The following is a 13,112-nucleotide window of genomic DNA, read 5'->3' as shown; positions in this document are numbered from 1 at the left end:
TCGTCATTTCCTTTTATGCATGCTTTGTGGTCATCCTTTTGGCTCCTTGTTCGATTTCTTGGCTTTTGGGCTTTCCTACAAGGTAAGCGAGAGCCTTGTGGGAAAATGACCTCCTATACTCGGGGTCTAGTCTTTTATAGGGAACTCCTTGTTGTGATGGTCAATAAATGGACTCCTCTGAGGGTGTTTCATTTATCTCTGTTTGCATTTTAAGATAAAAATCATACTTGAATTAAATGAAGGAGTTGCAGCTCACAGGTGAGTACTGCACCTGGAGACTGCACTCAAACAAAGAAGAGACTCTCTCTCCGTTCACTCTACTTTCCATCAAATGAATATTACAATATTAAATACATCACTAGAAATCAGGTAGTTGTAAACAAACTCCTAAACTCTAGGAACAAATCCTAAACTAAGGAGATACGTTACAACTATGTAACCATTTCTCCATTAATACAAAATAATATTGATTATTTTTAACTCCCCCCCTTAATGGAGAAGGGGTTATCCTGAACTCCTAACATCCCTCTAAATAACTCAAACTTTACACGCCCTAGAGGCTTAGTAAAAATATCAGCTAAGTTATCACAAGTTTTACAATACTCCACACATATTTCTTTTGACTGTATCTTTTCTCGAACAAAATGAAACTGAGTGTCAATATGCTTGGTATTTTTATGAAAAATTGGATTGTATGCAAGCTTGATGGTACTCTGGTTGTCAGTTTTGATACTAGTTGATTCTTTCTGTCCTTCTCCTGCATCGTTGAGAAGTCTTCTCAACCAGATAGCTTCACATGTGGCTGCACACAATGCTTGGTACTCAGCTTCACATGAAGATAGAGCTACAATACTTTGCTTTTTACTGCTCCACGCTATAACCCCGGATCCAATACTAAATGCATAACCTGTGATAGATCTTCGATCATCCAGGTTACCTGCCCAATCGGAATCTGAATAACCTACTAGAATAACATCAGAAATGTCAGTGTACAAAATGCCATAATTACAAGTACCACTAAGATACCTCAACACACATTTTGCTGCAATCCAATGACTTTCGAGTGGTTTTGACATGAACTGGCTCAACACACTAACAGAATATGCCATATCTGGTCTAGTTGTCGTCAGATATATCAAACTGCCAACTAGCTGTCTGTACATAGTGGCATCCACATGTTTAGTGCCATCGTCACTACTCAACTTTAAATTCTGCTGTAATGGTGTTGCTGTTGATTTGCACTGTTCCATTCTGAACCTTTCCAGCAAGCTTCTGGCATACTTCCCTTGAGTGAGAAAAGTTTGTCCAGAATTTTTCCATACCTCCAATCCCAAGCAGTAATGAAGGTCTCCAAGGTCTTTCATCTCAAACACCTGTGACATTTGCTGCTTGATTTCTTTGATCAGATTGTTAGCATTTCCTGTTATGATCATATCATCCACATACAAAGAAATCAAAATAATTTGCCTCTGTTTATTTAACTTGGTATACAGATTTGGATCGTTCAAGCTCCTATGAAAGCCATGCTGTATAAAAAATGAGTCAATTTTCTCATACCACGACCTGGGTGCCTGTTTTAAACCATAAAGTGCCTTATTCAATTTACACACTAAATGCTCCTGCCCCTTTTTCACAAAACCTTGAGGCTGTACTAAATAAATTTCTTCCTTTAAGTCACCATTCAGAAATGCAGACTTAACATCTAGCTGGTGTAGCTGCCATTTATGTTTTGTTGCTAAAGAAATTAGCATTCTAATTGTGTTTAATTTGGCTACAGGAGCAAAGGTGTCATCGAAATCTATTCCTTCTTGCTGTGAGTAACCCTTTGCTACCAGTCTAGCTTTAAATTTCTCTATACTCCCATCTGCATTTATTTTTGGTTTATATAGCCACTTACATCCTATGGGGGTTTTTCCTTCAGGCAACTCAACTAAATCCCAAGTATGGTTTCTATATATTGATTCAATTTCCTCATGCATTGCAGCCCTCCATTTATCAGATTTACTTGCTTCCTCATAATTTGCAGGTTCTACAATGTTTAAAATTTTAGACATTAAAGCATAGTCTCTCAATTTAGCAGGTAGTCGAGTCTTCCTACCTGATCTCCTTGGTAGAGGACTTACCTCAACTCTGTCTTTTTTAGCGCTTTCCAGGCTTGCATCATCAGTGATCACATTATCTGTTACTTCTTCTTGTTTCTGCTCCTGCTCTTCATCTTCCTCACTGTTTACTTCTATTAGCAATGGAATGTGGCTATCACTGTTAGAATCCTCCTTTCCTTCTTCAACCTGTTCATGAAAAATAACATCTCTGCTTGCAAAAACCTTGTGAGTCACAGGATTATATAACTTGTATGCCTTGAACTCAGTGCCATATCCAACAAATATACATTTCAGGGCTTTGGGGTCTAACTTCTTCCTATCTGCCTTAGGTATATGAGCATAAGCTTTTGACCCAAATATTCTTAAATGACTAACTGCTGGCTTGAGTCCAAACAATGCTTCAAAAGGGGTTTTGAAGCCTAGACATTTAGTAGGACTCCTATTCTTTAAATATACAGCAGTGTTAATAGCTTCTGCCCAAAGACCATTTGATAGACCCTTACCTTGAAGCATACTTCTTGCGCACTCCACAAGAGTTCTGTTCTTCCATTCTGCTACTCCATTTTGCTGTGGAGTGTGTGGCACTGTAAATTGCTGCACAATCCCATGATGCTTGCAGAAATTCATGAACTCTCCCAACCTGTATTCTCCCCCTTGATCTGAGCGGAGAATTTTTATCCTTTTTCCTGTCTGGTTCTCTATCATAGATTTAAACTCTTTAAAGTACTGAAAGGCTTGACTCTTTTTACTTAGAAAGTACACCCATGAAAATCTAGTGCAATCATCTGTAAATAATAGAAAGTAATATGCTCCTCCTAAAGACCTAGTTTGCATAGGTCCACAAATATCTGTATGCACCAGTTCTAAAATGTCTCTTTCCTTTCTGTTAACATGCAAAGGGAACTCTTCTCTATGCATTTTCCCTAATGCACATCCATCACATTCCAGCTTAACATTATGAAAAACAGGGAGTCCATCGACCATACCTTTCTTCTGAAGTAAGATGAGGTCTTGCAAATTGAGATGGCCGAATCTCTGATGCCAGAGATTTTCGACTATTGATCCAGCTGCAACCATTGCTTGTCGTGGCATACTCTTTGCATCTAATCTGTACAAGCTCCCCACGCGCACTCCTGTTGCAACTGTTTCCATCTGGCTATCCTTAATGACACAATTATTCTTAAAGAATTGAACTTGCATGTCCTGGTCAGTAATCATTGAGACAGAGACCAAATTTTTCTTAATTCCTGGAACATATAATACATTTTTAAGATGTCTAATGTCACCACTAGGTAGCTTCACAGGAATGTCTCCATATCCTTTGATCTCATACCCACTATCATCTCCTAGATAAATTTTCGATCCACATGCAGTTTCTTCAAGAAATTCAAAGCAGTCCTTCTTACCGGTCATATGTGAGGATGCGCCAGAGTCGACATACCATATGTCGTCCTCATCTCCTTTTGAAGCTGAAAGAGCACAATCGACTGTAAATAGTCGAAGTTCGTGGCTGTGGTCCTCCTCTTCCCCAGCAAAACAACCCTGATGTTTTCTCTGTTTGCTTCTTCGTTCATCTGCCTGCCTCTTATAGCATTCTTTAATCTGATGACCAGGTTTTCCACAGTAAAAACATTTCTTAACATAATTATCAGCCATACCTTTAAATGATCTCTTTTGAAATGTGTTGGCTCCTTTCTGCTGCTGCTGCTGCGGTTGCTGGTGCTGGTGTTGGTGCTGCTTCCCTCTGTACTGTCTCCTTTTTGCCATCAGAGCAAGGTCATTGCTCTGAGTTTTTAAATTCTGTCGTCGCTCCTCTTCCTGGAGCAGAATCGCTGTCAGCTCATCAAATGAAGGGGCTTTTTCTCTTGCTGACAGCCCTGTGATGAACGTCTGGTATTCATCAGTCATTCTGTTTAATGTGAGCGTGACCAGATCTGAGTCAGATACCTTCTCTCCGATAGCTCCCAATTTTTCACTCAGGTCCTTAACTCTGGCCATGAATCCAACAACGGACTCATTCTCCTCCATCTTCAATGCAAACAGCTTGCCTTTGAGTGCCAGAACACGATTTGTATTCTGTGTCTCGTACAAGTTCTTGATCGTTGTCCATATATCAGCGGCCGACTTGGAATCTCTGATATGTGGGATAATATTGTCCTTAACGGACATCTTCAGTATAACTTTTGCTTTCGTTTCTCTTTTATCCCAGTCTTGTTCTTGGGTCGCTGTTCCAGATCTCTGCTCATCTCCCATGACGATTGACCATGCATTTATACTTTCCAGCAAAGTTTGCATTTTGAACTTCCAGTTGGAGAAATTCGTTCCATCGAGTTTGCCAGACTCGTGGAGATATGATTCTATACTGTTATTCATTTCTATCCAACTGAACCCTTCAATTGGCCACCACCGGGCAAGTCCGATCTGCTGCCACCGAACAGATCAGGAACTTCAATGTGCCACCACCGGGAAAATCTGATCTGCTACCATCGAACAGATCAGGAACTTCAATGTGCCACCACCGGGCAAATCCGATCTGCTACCACCGAACAGATCAAAAACAACTCCCATGCGCCACCACCGGGCAAATCCGATCTACTGCCACTGAACAGATCAAGGAGCTGCACTATGCCACCACCGGGCAAATCCGATCTGCCGCCACCGAACAGATCACAGAGCTCTAATTCACCACCATCGGGCAGGTCCGATCTGCTACCACCGAGCGGATCAAGGAACCCCAATTCGCCGCCACCGGGCAAATCAAATCTGCTGCCACCGAGCAGAAATTTCCACGTGCCACCACCAGGCAAGACCGATCTGCAAAAAATTGCAGATTTCTCAAAGAGAAAGAGGTTGGCGCTTCTTTCCAGTCAAAGGCGCTACTCAACAGCTAAAAATCCGCGCCAGGAAAAAATCCATGCGTGTCACGTTTTCTGGCGCGATTATCAGCTAAAAATCCGTGCCAATGGAGCTTTCTGGCGCGATTATCTCCATCGAATCCGCGCCAATGGCGCGACTATTCCTTAAAGTCCCGCGCCAGCTTGTGCTCTTTTATGGCGCGACTGTGCGCGAAAAATCCACGCCAATGGCTGCTTCTGCTCAAAAAATGGGCGCCAACCCTTTCTTCGGCTCAGAGATGATCAGTCATCTGAGACCCTTCGCTCCAGGTGTTACTGCAGTCCACCTGATCTTACAGATACTCCTAGCATGCTCTACTGCCACTACAGCTATGTAATTAATGATGCATCCCTAAAAAAATTGAGGCTATCTCTACCCTAAGCTCTGATACCAAGATAAAAATCAGACTTGAATTAAATGAAGGAGTTGTAGCTCACAAGTGAGTACTGCACCTGGAGACTGCACTCAAACAAAGAAGAGACTCTCTCTCCGTTCACTCTACTTTCCATCAAATGAATATTACAATATTAAATACATCACTAGAAATCAGGTAGTTGTAAACAAACTCCTAAACTCTTGGAACAAATCCTAAACTATGGAGATACGTTACAACTATGTAACCATTTCTCCATTAATACAAAATAATATTCATTATTTTTAACTTTTTATGTATGTGAGTAGTCCCGTTCTCGAGAGAACATGGTGGAAAGTGGCTCTCTTTGTACTTGGGTCTTTTGTTGCTATTGAAATTGGGTTCTCCTTTCTGTCCTGGTTTGGGGTTTTATTAACTCTTCTTCTGGGGATATTCTCTCATTCTAGTGGTGGTGCTCTGGGATGAGTGGGTTAAGAGCCTTGAAGTGCTTATTGTAATTAGTATGGCTGGTCTAGTGGGTAACTGGGAGTTTTAAGATTTCTCATCCTTGGTGTGTGATTCGTATTTGTGGTGTTGGTGTTCTCTGGTGGTGCTCTAGGATGAGTGGGCTGAGAGCTTTGAAGTGCTTATTGTGGTTAGTATCGTTGGTTTGATGGGTAATTAGGGGTTTTAAGATTTCTCATCCTTATGCTTATTGTGGTTGGTCTGGTGGGTAATTGGGGGTTTTAAGATTTCTCATCCTTGTGCTTTTTGTGGTTAGTATGGCTAGTCTGGTGGGTACTTGGGGGTTTTAAGATTTCTCATCCTTGGTGTGTGATTCATATTTGTGGTGTTGGTGTGGTGTTTGTGGTGTTGGTGTTCTTGTCTTCTCGATCTCGTTGAGTGTGTGATATGCCTTGTCCTGTAAGAAACCTTTATGGTAGTTTTTTTTTTCAACAGAAAAAAAGGAAACTGTTAGTTGAGATGTTTCATGTATAGGGGTTTAGATGTTTCATGTTATTTATGGTTAATAATGTGGTACAATTCTATGGGAAGACTTTGCTTTTTAGAACAATGTGGACTTCATATCTTGAGATGATGATAAAAATAATTGAAGATTTAGTGTCGTTGGATTGGAGTTTTAGTTTTTCTATTTTGAGTAAGGATTTATGTATGTATAGAAATTATGTGATTGGGATTAAAATGGTTGTAAAGATTATAGGAATTTGGCTAAAAAAATGTGCAAATTTTTATTTTAATTAGTGTTTTTTTGTTGGGAAAATAACTTATTTATGTGAATAATTGTATTAATTCAAGAATGTAAGTTTCTACAATATTTTATGATAATATTTTCAAAAATTTTAAATAATTTTTTTCAATTTAAAATAAACAACTTTATTCAAAAAAAAAATAAAAATTAATTAAACTTAATTAAAATATAGAAAATATTTGTTTCATCACTATAAAGTTTAAAAATAATTTATATTTAAAAATAATAATAAAATAATTAATTTTATTTCATGAAAAAACCATATAATTACACATTATATTTTTCTCGCTAAATATTTAAAATTCAAAATATCTTTCCACATCTCTAAATATATAAAATTTCAAAAATACAAAACTATAGTTTCAAAAAATAATTCCACATTAACCTAAAACTTATATCCTATAAACCTCAATAATAATCTCACAAATCTCATATCAAAATGCATTTCTTTATCATATATATTCCCAAAACCCGGCTTACAACTCTCATATTAAAACACATTTCTTTAAATTTCTTTATCACATAAATTCCCAAAACCCATCTTACAAATCCCATATCAAAATACAAAATAAATTTCTTTAATGAACACTTTTAGCGAGACTAAATTTGCTCACATTGAAAGAAAAAAAAATGATAATATTTATTGTATGGACCATCAACTTCTTTTCATAAAATTAAAATTAAATTTTATTGATAATCCCTTTTCTTATTTCTCTTTAATTTTTATCAAATAACTCCCTTTCACATATAATATATCACCAACTTTACTAATTTAGAGTTCACCCTTTTATTAATAAACCCCTTCTATTTTCTCATTCAATTTATTCAAATAACTCCGTTCACATATGATATCACCAACCTTACGAATTTTGAGATCAGTCTACGCTGCTATATTAATACATGTCCATGATTCAGATCTATCCACTTCATCCACCACAATATGACTAATAAGCTTTGTATATTTCGTTAACTTAAGATACATGTTAAATTTATTGACGTTCTATAAAATGATATTAATTTTTTGAAATAATCCTTTTTCACCTCTAATATATCACCAATTCTACTAATTTTGATTTATAAAATATTTTTTCTTCCCATGTAATATACTACCAACTCTACTGATTTTGGTTTATGTAATAATTTTTTTTCACATATAATATACCACCAACCCTATTAATTTTGGGAATATTTTGTGCTGCTATGTTAATATATGTGCATATGACTTAAATCTATAGAGCTAGTGCATCACTATATCTTCATTAGGGGATTATTCATTCTTATCGATAAAGTGTTAAGCCATTATATTAAAACTTATTCTGTGGGTGGGAGAATTTCAAACATTCCTCACAATCACTTCAAACAAACACAATTCACTTCTGAATGATTATGAACCACCTGAAACAAACACAATTCACTTATAAATGATCATGTTAAACAATTGAATAATAATTTATCCGAATATTTCTCCTACACCACTTTAATTATAATTGAACAATATAGTTTACATTTTATATATTATTTTTAAGATAAAAATATAAAAAAAGTACAATAATTAAATTTAATAATATCAAAATAATAAGATTCAAATTATAGATTTTTCAAGTTTTAATCAGTACATATTAAACCTAAATCGATATTATTATTATTATTATTATTATTATTATTATTATTATTATTATTATTATTATTATTATTATTATTATTATTATTCAAAGTTAAAATGTTTATTTGTTATTATTATAATATTATTATTTTTAAATGCTAAATTTTAATTTATTTTAATATTGAGGGTAAAAAATATACATCTCGCTTATATTAAATTATAGAATGTATTTTATTTCTCTTAGTTCAATCAAAGACTCATTATATTCTTGACTGTATTCTCAATCATCTTCTTCTTGCCACATATTTTTCTCAATAGATTTTGTTATACTTACTAGATCCTCCTAAATTGTTGATTATCTATCTCTAATGTGCAAATTTGACTTCACCCTTATTTTCCAGCATTGCAAGTATGTTGCATTATATAATGGAAAGTGTTTCTCATTTTCTACCTCCCAACTTGTACAAATTAAGAGTAACTTTGTACATTACACACTTATTTGCAAGTTTGTTGCACTATGTATTAGGAAGTGTTTATGAGTTTCTACCTCCAAGCTACTTCTATATAATAAGGGTAAATTTTGTCATCGTTTTTTTCATTATTCTTATTTTCTTCCTCTTTTTTGCTCCTCCTCATTCATTTTAATTTACTTCTTCCTCTTCATCCTTTCCTCTAATCTTCCCTTTCTTCCCTCTTATCTTCTTTTCTCTCCCCTTTTCCCCTCTTCCCTTCTCTCCTCTAGTTATCTTAAGACTTGTAGAATATCCAAGGTTACCTTTTTGTATATAGAGGAGTTAAACTTTGAATAATGTTAAATTGGAAAAATCAAATTTATGTGTATTATGGATTGGATTATTGTTAATGTAAGTGTATTAATTGTTTCCTTACAATAACCTTCATAAAAAAACATGGCCTTAGCTTAGGATGATGAATATGTCTTGAGATCTAATTATTGTTGTTCTAGTTAAGATTTATTATTTTGCCAAAGGGATTGGATCTAATGGTGGAAAGCAAGGATTTTTTCACCATTGGGAAAGGTTTAATTCCTATGAGGGCCTAGACTTCAAGCCATGGGGGCAACTTGAGATAGTGGCCGAACTTGTGGTTTCACCCAAGGAGACTATAATAAAATGGTTTCATGACCCATGCACATAGAAGTGGATCAAAGCCTAGCCCCATGTCCTTCTTTTAAAAATGAAGAGAGAATTCAAGGGAGGAGAGTTTGAAGGATACAATCATCTATGTTTTAATCAACAAAACTTCCATGGCATCCGCTGGAGGAGGGAGTCTTTCTCCCACAAACAAAAACTCTATAGTTGATGCAGGTGCCGCAATAGGTAACCAACCAAAGCAAGAATTAAGAGGAAAAAATTAGTTTCCCCAAACCAAGGAGATCACAGGAAAAGGATAATCAATATCATCTAAGGACTTCTTGAATTCAAAAAAAATGGAATCAACATTGAATCCTCTATGAAGTAATAGAAAATGCATCCTGAAGGCAACAATTATCCCAAAATATGAGATCAAATCAACCAGGTTTGGAGATAATATACAATGATGCAAGATCATGCTATAATAGGTAAGTTCATGGGTGCCTAGCCCTTGGAGAAAGCCCATGTATGGTGAATCAAAACCTTCTAGAAACCCAAATGAAATATGCATATTAATCTTGGATCCAAGGGTTTTTTCACTATTAAAATTAATAATATGGAGGACAGGAATAAAGATTATAATAAACACCCCTATCTTCTCGACTTGAATGAAATTTACTTATGACTCTAAATAGAGATATTCTCCCCTAGAAAGGAAGATTCTAGAAGTGCTCAAAGATGGAAACATCTATATCCACTCCCTCAAGAATTTTGGGATGCAGAAATACTAGAGGGAATTGGAACTACTCCTGGCACCTTTGTCAAAATATCTGAAGGAATACAGTAAGGTCACTACAATTCATACACTTAGTTCTACCTCTTTATTTTTCATAAAATCTTGAATGAAACGATAATTTAGATAAAAATGTTTTGTCCTATTATGATGGAGTAGATTCTTGGTCTATTTGATGACATTCATGTTATCACAAAAAAATGCTATAAGCTAAATTTGTTTCTCTCCAACTTGTTCTAGATATTTTATAAGCCATAATGCTAGTGTACCCATCAAGGTAACTACAACATACTCTACTTTTTTCGATGAAATTCCAACTATGCTTTGCTTCTTTAAAGTCAAAGTAATTAAACCTAAACCAATAGAAAAGTTATTACTAAATCTAGACTTTTTTCCATCCAAGGTACATTTCGAGTTGAAATCACTAAACCTAACAAGATCTTTTACAAATCTAGTAATGTATACCAAAAGTTAGAGTGTTTTTCACATACCTCAAAATTCTCTTAGCTTCCTTCATATGTCTTCCACGTGCCATTGTCATGTATCTTGAAATCAGAGAAACTAAATAAGAAATATTTGGTCTTGTGTGAGTTAGAAACATCAAACTTCTAACAATCCTTATGTAAGCCATCCCATCAACTCTTTCAGCACCATCATTTCTAATGGCATAATTCCATGAATAGTTGGAGTAGAGGCGAGTTTACAATCAATCATATCAAAATTTATTGAACATATATTTTGCATACTATTTTTTACATTTGAAAACTTCATCTTCACTTTGATAAACTTCCATTCCTTGAAAATATTAAGTAACACCCTCCTCCTACATTCACCTAAGTAATCATGCCAACCGGGGTAAACATGAGACGAGAGGCTACTATGATTGGATTTGACCTCCTAGGTAACCTTAATGAAGTGGAATCGACAGAACATCATACACAATCATCCAACACCATCAACAAAACCTTCAGGAGACAAGTCAACTACTCAGACAACCTATTCCTGGGCCCCACTGTTGTTCTGGACCTATTAGGCCATAATCGCTCTCATGTTATGGGAAAGAGGGTGACAAGAGACCTAAAGTCGCTCTCATAGGCCTGCTTGCGAGCGAATGTGGACCAAAATTTCTAGTTCTATGCCAGCGACCCCATGCATTAAGCCACTTTTTCAGGCTAGAGCCCAGGCCGCTACCCAAAATGGAATGGGAGCTTAGAATCAAGTAAAGTACAGGGAAAAATGATGCAAAAGTAAATAGTTTATCAAGACCTTAACTAGACCCCTACTAGCCATTACAGACATTTCATCAAACATATTGTCAACATGTAGCCTACAAGTGTAAACAACAAAATTAAGTGTAGGGATCTCATAGTTATCTGAGAATCGCCATGAACCATTGTTTCCTCATGTCTTTTGTTGCCTTATCACTTATTAGATCATAGATACAATATGCATTCAAATACAAGTAAAAACATGTTGAGTGCCAAACATAGTTGTTGCCATAAAATTTACATATAACCAGCATAATAGGAACAAAAATACAATAAACATATCATCCATCAAAACCCATATATACACTAGTAATTTACACATGAAAATCAATGGAATGAATTTCTCATTAATCAATGCAATGAACCAATCGGTGATGGGAATACCACGTTCCACCTGACCATAGATTGGCTGAGCCAAGTGTCTCTTCAACCAATCACCCCCATGCCATATTCCAAGAATGAACGTGGGACTCATAGAACACATCAAAAACACCAATAAATGTGGATGTCACCAAAGTTCTCCAGCTACACCATGAGGAATTTAACTGCCTCCTAGCCTCTCACGCTTTACTGGCCTAGTAGCCTTTGAATCAGACTGTGGGTTGTCGTAAAGTCAGATTTTGTGCCTAAGAATCCTTGCCCATGAATGACAGGATATACGATAAATCCAAGATGTGGATTTTCTCTCTATTGGGCCTAGTGATTTCGGGATGGAATGCATGGTAAAGCCAAATCATATACCAAAACCTATATCAAACATAAACTAGTCATGATATCTAAGCACATATCAAAACATCATATAGCATATATCAAACCATCATAAAGCATATATCAAACCACCATAAAGCATATACCAAACCACCATAAGAAAATACCAAACCACCATGAGAAAATACCAAACCACCATAAGCAAACACCAAACCACCACAAGCAAATACCAAACCACCATGTCAAGTTTCTTTTCCTTACCCGAAAAAAAGGAAGGATACATGGCCCGCATCTGATCTGCCATCTCCCATGTAGCTTCATCAGGCCAAAAGTGCTTCCATTGCACTTTAACTTGCTCGATTTCTTGGTTCCATAGCATGAGCACCTATTTCTGTAATATACATTGAGGCTCCGATTGGATTTCTCCATCTGGTTCCACATGTAATATAGACGAGTCAATTACATGATCAACATCCTTAACATACTTCTTAAGCAAAGATACATGTAAAACATTGTGGACTTTCATTGTCGGAGGTAGTGCGAGTTGATAGGCTACTGACCTGATCCTCTCAATGATACTGAAGGGTCCACAAAATTGTGCTTCCATCTTGGAATATGATCCAATCTGCAAGGATATTTTCTTCACTTTGATGCACAAGTGCACTTGTTCCCCAACCTAAAACTCCTCGAACAACTTATTCCTATCTGCATAACTCTTCTATGTATCCTGTGCTACCTTGAGATTATGCTTGATCACCTACATCTCCAATTCCATGTCTGCCAACATATATGGTCCAATAAATACTATGCTAACAAGATCACTCCAACTGATAGGATTGTTACAACTCCACCCATATAGTGCCTCAAAAGGACTCATCCTAAATCAATCATGATAATTGTTGTTGTATGTGAACTCTACCAAACGAAGATACTCTTCCCACTTCCTCTGCTTATGCATCACATACATCCTCAACATGTCCTCTAATATCCTGTTGACCCTCTTTGTCTATCCATCTGTCCATGGATGATA

Source organism: Pinus tabuliformis, chromosome 3_1, assembly GCF_031772625.1.
Source record: "Pinus tabuliformis cultivar Carrire ecotype Pingquan chromosome 3_1, CPIR1, whole genome shotgun sequence".
Classification (NCBI taxonomy): domain Eukaryota; kingdom Viridiplantae; phylum Streptophyta; class Pinopsida; order Pinales; family Pinaceae; genus Pinus; species Pinus tabuliformis.
This window is presented reverse-complemented; position numbering follows the sequence as displayed.